The sequence below is a fragment of the Triticum urartu genome, chromosome 7A, assembly GCF_056163025.1.
Source record: "Triticum urartu cultivar PI428250 chromosome 7A, HENAU_Tu73, whole genome shotgun sequence".
Taxonomy (NCBI): Eukaryota; Viridiplantae; Streptophyta; class Magnoliopsida; order Poales; family Poaceae; genus Triticum; species Triticum urartu.
The window spans coordinates 363,137,864-363,150,662 of record NC_141879.1 but is presented as its reverse complement, the minus strand read 5'-3'; positions in this window follow the sequence as shown (position 1 = coordinate 363,150,662).

Genomic DNA, 12,799 nt, shown 5'->3' with positions numbered 1-12,799 from the left:
GGGCCGCGGGGATGCGTAAAACCCTACTCCTGCTTTGGTGGATTGTATATCTATGTTCTTGAGCTAGCTATGGGGCGTGAGGAGCTCCAAAAAGCTGAATCCTCCTCCTGGTCGCCTCGGGCCTCCTTTTATAGGAAAGGGGTTGCCACAGTAGCACCGGGAGGTGGAAAGGGAATAGTGATGTGAGGTTATCCCTCGCATTACATGACAAGGCGCATTTAATGCGTCTTGCCCAGGTGTCCTTGCTTTATCAGGGATGGGGGAGAGACCTGTCTCGTCCGTCGCTGCTCCCTCTCGTGTCGACACACGCCCTGGCCAGCGGCGCCCATGGTGCCATGTAGGCAGGCAGGCAGCTGAGGTGGCGCAGCGGTGGGTCTCCACGAAGATCAGCATGCCACCACGCAGGTGCCTGCCCGGCTGGTTGGGTCGGCAACTGCATGCGAACGGCAGTGGAGGTTCGATTGGCGTGGGCCTGATGGTGGCCCAACGGGTGTTCTTGGCAAGGGCCTTGCCGGGGCCCCGGCAAGGGTCTTGCCGTGGCGCCTGCTGTCATCCCCGGCAAGGCTCTTGCCGGGGGCCTTGTGGTCCTCCTTGGCTGGGATCCCGCCAAGGATCATCATCTTCTGAAGGGTGTATCTGATGTTGAATGTCTTCACAAAGATCTGCATGCCACCACGGGGATGTCTCCCGAATCCACTGCCCCCATGGGGGCAGTGGACTCAAGGGTGACTCACTCCGTAGGTGTGGGGCGAGCTGCCACGGCAAGGGTCTTGCCAGGTTTGCTAAAACCGCCTCCCGGCAAGGATCTTGCCGGAGGGGTCTGTTTCGTCCCCTTTGCTCTTTGTGGTCTTGGTCTTGGCGTCGTTCTGCTTCTCCTGAGCTTCGGCCTTACCTTGGCTCACCTCTGTTGCCTTGTTCAGTGTGGTGGTGCCCGTGGCTCAGACTGCCCGTGCACAGTTATAGGGGTACAAAATGCGCACCCCTCTTTTTGTACACCAACAGGAGCCCCCGGGCCTGGGCCACACGTAAGCGCAATCGCGTCGTTGGGCTAGGCCCAAAAACGGTGCGCGGGCAGGTGGGGCGGTTTTTACCGCGGTAAGTCTCTTTGCGCGCTGTGCTTCCCATGCTTCCTGCGTGTGGCGCAGTGTGGGGAGGCGTGTGTGACGTGGGCGGCATGCGTGGGGCTGAGCTTTGCATGCATGCGTCACGTCGTAGTAAAGGGGGCGGTTCGCGCCTTCCCCATAAACGGAGGGAGGCGTGGAGGCGCGACCCATTTACTGAACGGGGCCGAGGCGTGGTCTTTCAAGGCGTCCACTCCCCACGATCACGGGGTGGGGAGATGTCGCCTCACCCGTCGCCTCGGTCCTGCACGCCTGCCATGTGCTTCCCATGCGCTTGGGGTGGTGAACGGTGGAGGCGGGAAACCGGGCCGCCGCGGGCTGGGGCGGCGGGTCGGTCCCAGTTCCCTGCGCCTTCCGCGGCTTGATTGGCTGAGTGGGGCAGCCGAGCCCCCACCCTGTTCCTTTATAAAGAGCGGGAGGGGGGATGGCGTCCCGCATTCCTTCATCTCCTCCTTCCTTCAGCTTCTGCTCCCCCCTTCCATCCTCCATGGAGAGAGGGAATCCTGGTCCTTCAATGGTGGCGGCGAGGGTCGCCACTCAACAACGCGTCCCTCCTTCTCCTGCACCCACGGTGGCAGAGCCAGCCGCGAGGGGAAGGGGGAGGGGGCGAGGCCGTGGGCGAGGCCGAGGCGCTCGGGGAAGAGGAGGATGGGGCGGCGCGCTGGCCTCGCCTCCGCTAGCAGTTCCTCCCCCATGGAGGGCCACGTTGGGGATGACCCTTGCGATTTCTTCGTCAGGCTGCGCCGGCCATCTCGCTGTCGCCTTTGTCTCCCGACCCCATTCGCGCGGGAGATGGAGCTGGATCCGCCGGAGTCGTTGTGGCTGCACATGAGGGGCTGCGGGACCAGTGGCCCGCGGGCCCGCGTCGACTTCCCCGCCCCTCACGTGATGTATCTCCGTCGGGGGTGGAAGACGTTTTCCCATATCCACTGCTTGACGGAGGGGCTCACTCTCCATTTTAAGCTGATGGAGGGTGGCCTTCTCTCCGTCAAGGTCTTCGGGTGCTTTGGGACCCGTGCAAGGTGCTGCGTGGAGAGCTCTTCTGATAGTGAAGACTCCTCCTCAGGCGGGAGTGACGAGGAGGACAGCGACAGCGACGACGAGGGTAGTAGGCGGCAGGATGACGGGTCCGATTAGCTGTCGGGCGCCGCTCCGTGCCGCACTGGCGACCCCATCATCCGCGTCGCCGGCTCCCTGAACTTCTCGGGGTCGTCTCCTTGGGCGGCTGGCGTTGGGAGGCTGCGGAAGAGGAAGAGGGCGGCAGCAAAGCCGTCAAGTCGGAGTGCGCGGGCACCGACGCCTTCGACGCGTGCTGACGTCCTGCCGCCTCGTCTTCGAGCTCTGCTTCCGGCGCTGCCACCACCATCCAGCCTTCGGACGGCCACCGAGATGTTCTCTTGGTGTCTTCTGCCACCCGTAGCTCGCCTAGGCGCCCCTTTTGCCCTTTTCGCCTCCTTGACCTGCCTCCTGAGGAGAGGGACAAGAAAGGGATTACGGGCACCTTATCCCTTTTTAGTTTGTAAGCCTTCGGGCCTTAGCTGAATTTAAAACTTGTAATCCCATCATTCATGTTTTTCATTCCCTATGGACTGTACCTGAGTGGAATGTTTTTAATGAAAAAGGGATGCCTGCCGGGTCATTTGTTTGTGGGTAGAACCCACGACAAGGAGTAAACCCTTGATATCCTTAAGATAAACATTTCCTTGCCCGGCAACAGGCCTTGCCGTCTCCCCACTTTGCTCGACCTTTCTCACAGCTTTGGCGGAGGCAGGGATGAGGTGGGTTCAGGCTCCTTGTTTCATCCTCTCGCTGCCGCGACTACTACCAAACCTGGCCCCAAGAACGAGCCCTAGGGCCTAGAGTTAGGGGAGCACGGTAGTTTTAGGAAAAAAACGAGGTTTCACATACCTCAGTCCATAAGGGAATGCAAGATAAGGGATGAAGAACTTATCTGAAGCTGTAGCCCCCGGCAACTCTGGTTTGCCGTGGGTGAATCTTTGCTCTTGCAACCCCCGGCAATACTGGCTTGCCGGGGTCTAGATGCTGGTCTGTCCCTCTTCTCTTTTTCGTCCTCAAGTGATCCGGCAAGGATACCTGTGAGTCCTGCGAACCAAAGAAGACGAAAGAACGACAAAGAGACGCACACTCGACCTCTAAGCTAGGGGTTAGTCGCCGCTAAGCACTATCAACCCTAACCAAGGACGAGACTCGACCTAGCATGCATGCTATAACTTAGGGCGCCAGCGCTTCATATATTTATGCTCAGGGTCTGCACCTGGCTTTGTACAAAGGGTTACATGCATCATCGGCAATGCTTGTACAAAAGGTGGCTTGTCGGGGGGCCCGGCAAGCCGCGCCTCACAGGTAAAACTTGCGAAGATGCTCAATGTTCCAGGAGTTACTCACCGGAACGGCATCTTCGGTCTCCAGGCGGACTGCGCCGGGCCTGGTGACTCGTATTACCCGATAAGGGCCTTCCCACTTTGGCGTCAACTTGTTGGAATTCTTGGCCGATTGAACGCGCCGAAGGACAAGGTCGCCTTCCTCAAGGCTTCGGGCATGAACCTTGCGGCTATGGTAGCGGCGCAAGGCTTGCTGGTAGCGTGCTGCTTTCACAGCCGCCTGAAGACGATCTTCCTCAAGGAGCATTGCGTCATCTTGCCGCAGTTGCTCTTGCTCAAGCTCATCATAAGCAAGCACTCGAGGTGACCCGTATATGAGTTCAGTGGGGAGAACTGCTTCTGCCCCGTATACCAGGGCAAAAGGTGTCTGGCCAGTGGCTCGATTTGGCGTCGTCCTGATCGACCAAAGAACCATCAGCAACTCATCAATCCAGCGCCTTCCACTCTTGTGCATCCTGTCAAAGGTCTTGGTCCTTAAGCTTCGCAGTACTTTAGTGTTTGCCCTCTCAGCTTGACCATTGCTTCGTGGGTGAGCAACGGAAGCGAAACAGACTTTGCTGCCGAGGTCTTGGATATATTGCATGAAGGTGCGGCTTGTGAACTGTGTGCCGTTGTCAGTGATGACCCTGTTGGGTACACCAAAACGGCACACTAGTCCCTTGAAGAACTTGACGGCTGACTGAGCTGTGACCTTCCTCACTGCCTCCACCTCCGGCCACTTTGTGAACTTGTCGATTGCAACGTACAAGTACTCAAAGCCCCCGACAGCGCGGAGGAAAGGGCCCAGTATGTCGAGCCCCCAGACCGAGAAGGGCCAGGAGATAGGAATGGTTTGAAGGGCTTGAGCTGGCTGATGAAGCTTCTTTGAATTGAACTGACACACTTCACACCTGGTGACTAGTGCCGTTGCATCCTAGAGGCCGGTGGGCCAGAAGAAGCCTTGCCGAAATGCCTTGCCAGCAAGGACCCTTGACCCGATGTGGTATCCACATATGCCTCCGTGTATCTCCGCCAACAGCTCCAGTCCTTCCTCCCAAGAGATACACTTCAATTTCACACCGTTCGGCCTCTTTCTGTACAGGATGTCATTGACGAACTGGTACATGGTAGAGCGACGGGCTACTTTTTCTGCTTCTTCCTGCTCTTCAGGAAGTTCCCCTGTTTGGAGGAATCAGACGGTATGCTGTGCCCACGCTGGAGCCTGGGACTCGACGGCGAGGACTAAAGGCATTTCCTCCGCTATAGTAGCGACTGTCTCGATGGCAAGAGCTCGACGCTCCGCCGGAGCTAGCCGTCCCGTGGCGGGCTCAGTGTCCCTGGCAACATCCTTTCCGGTGGCTCCGGGGAGCTCGGCGGGAAAGTACTTGCTAGGTCCTGATTTCCTCCTCTTGTTCTGCTCTGTTGATGGATCAACGGATGGCCGAGTTAGCTGGAGCACAAAGGTACCTGGTTCCACATGTATCTTGAGGGCACCGCGTTTTGACAGGTAATCGGCGATATCGTTCTCCGCTCGGGGAACGTATTCAGCCTGTATACCGTCGAAACGCTCTTCCAGCTTTCTCACTTCATCGACGTAGGCCTTCATCAACGGGCTCTGGTAGTCCTTGTTGACTTGCTTGACGACGAGCTGCGAGTCGCCCCTGACGATGAGCTTCTTGATTCCGAGGTCCGCCGCGATCCTAAGACCGGCAAGCAGCCCTTCGTACTCTGCCGTATTGTTTGTTGACACCTCCCTGGGGAAGTGCATCTGGATCACGTACTTGAGGTGCTCTCCGGTGGGCGCGACAAGCAGTACGCCAGCCCCGGCGCCATGTAAGGAGAAAGCTCCATCAAAGTACATGATCCAACTGCAACTTGCCTCCTTGCCGGGGAGAGCAGTCTCTTGGGCTTCTTGTTTCCGCCGGTGGAGCTCTCTGGCACGTCCTCGACGGGAGCGCTACACTCCGAAGAGGTGCGCTTGCCGGAGTGGGTGTCTGAGGTCTCACCGGTCTTCTTCTTCTTCTTCCCTCCCGGGGTCCCAGCGGCAGGAGCTAGTGCCCTAGTGGCGACAGCTGCTGCAACTGCTTGCTGGTATAGTTGGTCAGCGCAAATCAACGCATCTTTCTTTTCGGAGGGGATGGTGATGATCGTCACAGGTCCTGGCATCTTCAGGGTGTTGTAGGCGTAGTGTGACGCCGCCATGAACTTGGCCAGCGCTGGGCGGCCAAGGATCCCGTTGTAGGGCAAGGGGATCTTGGCAACATCAAACACGATCCTCTCTGTCCTATAGTTCAGATCGCTTCCAAAAGTCACGGGCAGCATGACCTTTCCCTTAGGTTGGCTTCTTCCCGGGTTGACCCCCTGAAACATGCCCGTCTCCTCGAGGTCTCCATCAGGAATCTGCAGTTTCTCGATCACGGCAGGCGAGATCAAGTTCAGGCCGCCCCCCCATCGACTAGCATCTTTGTCACCTTGAGGTTGTGTATTGTTGGTGAAACCAACAATGGCAAGCACCCGACCATAGTAGTGCGATCAGGGTGATCCTCAGTGTCAAAAATGATAGGTGTGCTGGACCACTTCAGCGGCCTTTGGGCATCAAACGACGGCTCTGCCGCTGTAATCCCTTGCGCCCACTGTTTAAGCTGGCGGTGAGAAGTATGCAGCGAGGCGCCGCCATCGATGCACATGGCCTCTGTAGCTTTCTGAAACTCTTGGTCGCCGGATTCGTCGTCCTCTTCATGATCGTCGTCTTCTGGCTTTTTGTCACGGCCCCGGGCGGGCCTCTCCTGTTGTTTATCCTTGCCGCGATGGCCCGCCTGGCCGTCACGCTTCTTGCCGGACCCCTCAGCACTGTCTTGGCCCTCCTCCTTGTCCCTCCTCTCATATTCAACCCTCTGCTTCTCAGCGAGGAGCTCAACCTGTCGGCAGTCTTGGAGAGCATGGCCTTTGGTGCGATGGATCTTGCAGTATCGCTTGTCGGAGTTCCCTGGCTTCTCGGCAACCGCCAAGGCCCGGCAGGCGACACATTCGGCAATTTCCTTGCCGGGGTCATCTGCCTTGGTTTTCTTGGTGGAGCCGGTGTCACCAGATCCCTCGACGGCAAGCACGGCTTTACCTTTGCGCTTCCTGTTGCGGCGCTGGCCCTTCTTCGCCGGGGCGACAGTATCTTCATCTGAGGAGTCGGTTTCCACGCCGGTGTCTTCGCCGGGGTACTTCCTTCCCTCTTCAGCCCAGGCACATCTATCAGCAAGAACATAGAGTTCTGCTAAATCTTTCACCATGTTCATTGCCAGCTCTTCGCGCATCTTGCGGTTACGCACGTTCTGATGGAACGCGCTGATGATGGCGGCAGGGTGAACATCAGGGATATTGTACTGTATCCGGCTGAACCTCTGTATATACTTGCGGAGACTCTTGCCTCCCTTCTGGGGAATGACGTGCAGGTCGCTCGCTTGGCCATGGGCTTGGTGGCCTCCGGTAAAGGCGCCCACAAACTCATGGCAAAAATCCGACCAGGAGGAAATAGAGTCTACCGGCAAGTGCATCAACCATGACATGGCGTTGGGTTTAAGAGCCAACGGAAAGTAATTCGCAAGCACCTTATCGTCGCGGGCTTCGGCAGCTTGCATCGCAATGGTGTAGATGCTGAGGAACTCGGACGGGTGGGTCTTGCCGCTGTACTTTTTGCCCACGTCAGGTTTGAAGGTGCGGTGAGTGGGCTACTGGAACTGCCGCAGCTCACGAGTAAAAGCCGAACAGCCTACCTCGTAAGGTAGGCCTCCAGGGCTCTCCGCTGCCGGGTGGTTCACAGCAGGCCCTGCTCGCCTGTCTAACTGGTGGCGCGCTCCGCGCTGGCGCTCGATAGTGGTTCGAGCGTCTTCATGTTCTCGTTCCCGAAGGACTTGGCGCTGGTCACAGTGGGTCCGCGGGTCGGACGATGCTATGGAGATTTCGTCGCCCGTAACATCGTGACGGGCTGGCGTCCGCGGTACCGGGCGAGGAGGTGGCGAGTGCACCGTGGTCGCGGCACCGCCGGCTTTCCTGCCACTGGTGCGTGGGAATCTGTCGGAGCGTCGACCCGGGGGCTCCAACGAACTCGGTTCATCTTTGTTGGCCACCGCAACCAGGCTTCGGATAGTGGCTCTCCATTCGTCGAGTTTCCCCGCAGTGGGAGGAAAATTGAGGAGCAACTGCACACGCGCCAGGGCTTCTGCTGGCGTCGGTGGCAGTGAAACCTGCACGGATCGCGACGCGCTTCGACTTATGACCATGTCAGAAGGAGCTCTATCATGACCCCGCGGTCGCATGCCATCTTCACCAGCGCCTCGGCGAGTGGGCAGGTCTTCTACCTCCCGGGAGTGGCGCTCGGGGCTCTTCCCGCGGCGACGCCTGGGGTCTTCGGCGTGATTGCGCCGTTCGTCGCGCGCCGCTTGAGAGGAGCGCGCCGTCGGCGCCGGCGTGGGAGTCTTGGAGGCCCTCGCATCGCCTTCGGGCGGGGCGGTAGCGATCTTGGAAGGCCCTGCGCCACCCGCGGAGGGCCTGGCTCCGTCTTTGGATTTGGCGGCGTGCGGCCCGTTACCAGGCGCACGAACATCGCCGCCTCCCAAACTCCGGCTGCTGGGACGGTGTTGGTGTTCGCGAACGGCGCCCCGGGTCCTTTCTGCGATCGGTCCGCTGCTCGCCCGCGTCGGGACGGGATGTCCGGCTTCCGACGGGCCAACCGCCACCGTCGTCTTCTTCTTGGGCGCCATGACGATGAAGAAGCGTCGAGCTAAATGCTAAAGCCGATTCTCACAACTGTGCCCCCTACCTGGCGCGCCAAAGATGTTGGTGGGAACGGCACCTATGGGATCACAAGAATCCCTACTACGGTTGCGGGGCGCGGGGTCATGAGAAGAGTGGATCAAACAGATAGCACACGGTTCGTTTACCCAGGTTCGGGCCGCGGGGATGCGTAAAACCCTACTCCTGCTTTGGTGGATTGTATATCTGTGTTCTTGAGCTAGCTATGGGGCGCGGGGAGCTCCAAAAAGCCGAATCCTCCTCCTGGTCGCCTCGGGCCTCCTTTTATAGGAAAGGGGTTGCCACAGTAGCACCAGGAGGTGGAAAGGGAACAGTGATGCGAGGTTATCCCTCGCATTACATGACAAGGCGCATTTAATGCATCTTGCCCAGGTGTCCTTGCTTTATCGGGGACGGGGGAGAGACCTGTCTCGTCCGTCGCCGCTCCCTCTCGTATCGACACGCGCCCTGGCCATCGGCGCCCGCGGTGCCATGTAGGCAGGCAAGCAACTGAGGTGGCGCAGCGGTGGGTCTCCATGAAGATCTGCATGCCGCCATGCAGGTGCCTGCCTAGCTGGTTGGGTCGGCAGCTGCATGAGAACGGCAGTGGAGGTTCGACTGGCGTGGGCCTGATGGTGGCCCAATGGGTGTTCTTGGAAAGGGCCTTACTGGGGCCCCAGCAAGGGTCTTGCCGTGCCGCCTGCTGTCATCCCCGGCAAGGCTCTTGCCGGGGGCCTTGTGGTCCTCCTTGGCTGGGATCCCGCCAAGGATCATCATCTTCTGAAGGGTGTATCTGATCTTGAATGTCTTCACAAAGATCTGCATGCCACCATGGGGATGTCTCCCGAATCAACTGCCCACATGGGGGCAATGGACTCAAGGGTGACTCACTCCGTAGGTGTGGGGCGAGCTGCCACGGCAAGGGTCTTGCCGGGTTTGCTAAAACCGCCTCCCGGCAAGGATCTTGCCGGGGGGGTCTATTTCGTCCCCTTTGCTCTTTGTGGTCTTGGTCTTGGCGTCGTTCTGCTTCTCCTGAGCTTCGGCCTTACCTTGGCTCACCTCCCTTGCCTTGTTCAGTGTGGTGGTGCCCGTGGCTCAGACTGCCCGTGCACAGTTATAGGCGTACAAAAAGCGCACCCCTCTTTTTGTACACCGACATGCGTCTTCATAGGATACCCAAAAGAAACTGTTGGGTACACCTTCTATGAAAAATCCAAAGGCAAGATCTTTGTTGCTTAAAATGGATCCTTTCTAGAGAAGGAGTTTCTCTCGAAAGAAGTGAGTGGGAGGAAAGTAGAACTTGATGAGGTAATTTTACCTTCTCCCGAATTGGAAAGTAGTTCATCACAGAAATCAGTTCCAGTGATGCCTACACCAATTAGTGTGGAAGTTAATGATGATGATCATGAAACTTTGGATCAAGTTACTACCGAACCTCGTAGGTCAACCAGAGTACGTTCCGCACCAGAGTGGTACGGTAATCCTGTTCTGGAGGTCATGTTACTTGACCATGATGAACCTATGAACTATGAGGAAGAGATGATGAGCCCAGATTCCGCAAAATGACTTGAGGCCATGAAATCTGAGATGGGATCCATGTATAAAGAACAAAATATGGACTTTGATTGGCTTGCCCGATGATCGGCGAGCCATTGAGAATAAATGGATCTACAAAGCTCGAATTGTCGCAAAATGTTTTCGACAAGATCAAGGTGTTGACTACGATGAGATTTTTCTCACTCGTATCGATGCTTAAAAGTCTGTCCGAATCATGTTAGCAGTTGTCGCATTTTATGAAATCTGGCAAATGGATATCAAAACTGCATTCATTAATGGATTTATTAAAAAAGGAGTTGTATATGATGCAACCAGAAGGTTTTGTCAATCCTAAAGATGCTAACAAAGTGTGCAAGCTCCAGCGATCCATCTATGGACTGGTGCAAGCATCTCGGAGTTGGAATATGCACTTTGATGAGTTGATCAAAGCATATAGTTTTATACAGACTTTTGGAGAAGCCTGTATTTACAAGAAACTGAATGGGAGCTTTGTAGCATTTCTGATATTATATGTGGATGACATATTGTTGATCGGAAATGATACTGAATTTCTGGATAGCATAAAAGGATACTTGAATAATAATTTTTCAATGAAAGACCTCGGTAAAGATGCTTACATATTGGGCATCAAGATATATAGAGATAGTGATGAGGACATTAATACCATTGTTACACCCACAGCCCCTGCTACTGTACATACTGGACCAATTACTAGAGCTCGCGCACGCCAATTGAATTACCAGGTACTTTCGTTTCTTGGTAATGATTCTAATGTTCATGAGAATATGATGCTGTCTAAATTGGATACATTTTTGGCTTACAAATGAAGGGCCTAGCATGGATAAGAGGGATGAACACTGGAGCAAGACCAATCATGGAGATGATGGCATGCGCAAGGGGATCAAGAACGGAGTTACAAGTGATGATTTCAGGACATTGAAGCCACCATAAGGAGTGCATGAAGCCCTGGACGAAATATACAAGATGCCACTTCATAAATTTCGTCCAGAGGCTATTCTAGGTGCCGCGTCACCTTATTATTGGGCCAGGCCCATGTATTTTCGAAAAACTTAAGTATAGGCTGTTTTTAGAGTCCGTATGTGTGGGGAAACAAGAGTTAGGGTTGGTTTCGGACCCCTCCTCCAAGGGACACGAAATTCCCCCCTCTTCCTCCATATATACAGCCCATAGGGCGTCGTTTAGACTTTGGGTTTTGTTTAGATTAAAAGTTCGCCATAGCTGCAACTTCGCGTACTTCGTTTGTGTCCAACGACCAGACCAAGACATCACAGAACCCCATCTTCATTAATAAAGCTTTCCTCTTTTATTCGCAATATCCAGATTGCAATATCATTTTCTTGCTTGTTCTTTGTTTGCTCGCAGGAAACATACCCTCGTGGTCTTAGTGATGGATTTGTGTTTCGTGCTAACAAGCTATGCATTCCAGCTAGCTCCGTTTGTCTTTTGTTGTTGCAGGAGGCACATGGAGGAGGATTAATGGGACACTTTGGTGTCAAGAAGACGGAGGATATACTTGCTACACAATTATTTTGGCCAAAGATGAGACGGGATGTTGAGCGTTTTGTTGCTCGCTGCACTACATGTCAAAAAGCTAAGTCACGACTCAATCCTCATGGTTTCTATATGCCTTTGCCTGTACCTAGTGTTCCTTGGGAGGATATATCTATGGACTTTGTTTTAGGTTTACCTCGAACAAAGAAGGGGAGGGATAGCATATTTGTTGTCGTGGATAGATTTTCGAAAATGGCACACTTTATACCATGTCATAAAAGCGATGATGCTGTTAATGTTGCCAATTTGTTCTTTCGTGAAATAATACGCTTGCATGGTGTGCCAAATACTATTGTTTCAGGTCGTGATACTAAATTTCTTAGCCACTTTTGGAGATGTTTATGGGCTAAGTTGGGGACTAAACTGCTTTCTAGTACTACTTGTCACCCCCAAACTGATGGATAAACTGAAGTATTCAATAGAACATTGTCTACTATGCTTAGGGCTGTTTTGAAGAGTAATAAGAAAATGTGGGAAGAATGTTTGCCTCATATTGAATTTTCTTATAATCGTTCATTGCATTCTACTACTAATATGTGCCCTTTTGAAATTGTGTATGGTTTCCTACCTCGTGCACCTATTGATTTGTTGCCTCTTCCATCTTCGGAGCAGGTTAATTTTGATGCTAAAGAACGTGCTGAATTGATTTCATAAATGGATGAGTTGAGTAAGGAAAACATTGAGCGTATGAATGCTAAATATAAACTTGCTGGAGATAAGGGTAGAAAACATGTTATGTCACTAGTAGAAAAAGGGTCAAATGTGAAGCACATTAGTGCCGGTTTGAATTTGAGCCGGCACTAATGTGTCCATTAGTGCCGGTTCCAACGGCTAGGCGGGCGGACATCATTAGTACCGGTTCATGCCACGAACCGGTACTAATGAGGCTGTGTCGGGCTGTGGTTAGGCTGGGGCCCCACGAACACCTTTAGTACCGGTTCATGGCATGAACCGGTACTAGAGTTTCTTAGCAAGCTGATTTTTAGTCCCACCTCGCCAAGAGAGAGGCAGTAGGAGCGGTTTATATGCCGTGAGTGCAGAGACGATGAAGGAGAGGTGCAATGCTCACCTGCACGTAGCTTAGCTTCAAGCCTTTCGGAATAGCATAGATTGCACAAAGCTATGTGCAGTGCGGTCTACACTATTCCGAAAGGCTTGAAGCTAATTAACTAGCATTGCATCTCTTTTTTATTTTTAATAACCTATTTGAAAGTTTTTCAGTCATTTACCGATTTGTTTAGAGAGCTAAATGATCGTGAAATTGAAAATCACTACAAAATGAACTCTGAAAATGTTGAAACTCGGCATGGTATCATCATTTCACCCACATAGCATGTGCGAAAGAGCAGAGAGGGTCACGACAAAAACTGGACGCACTTCATGTAC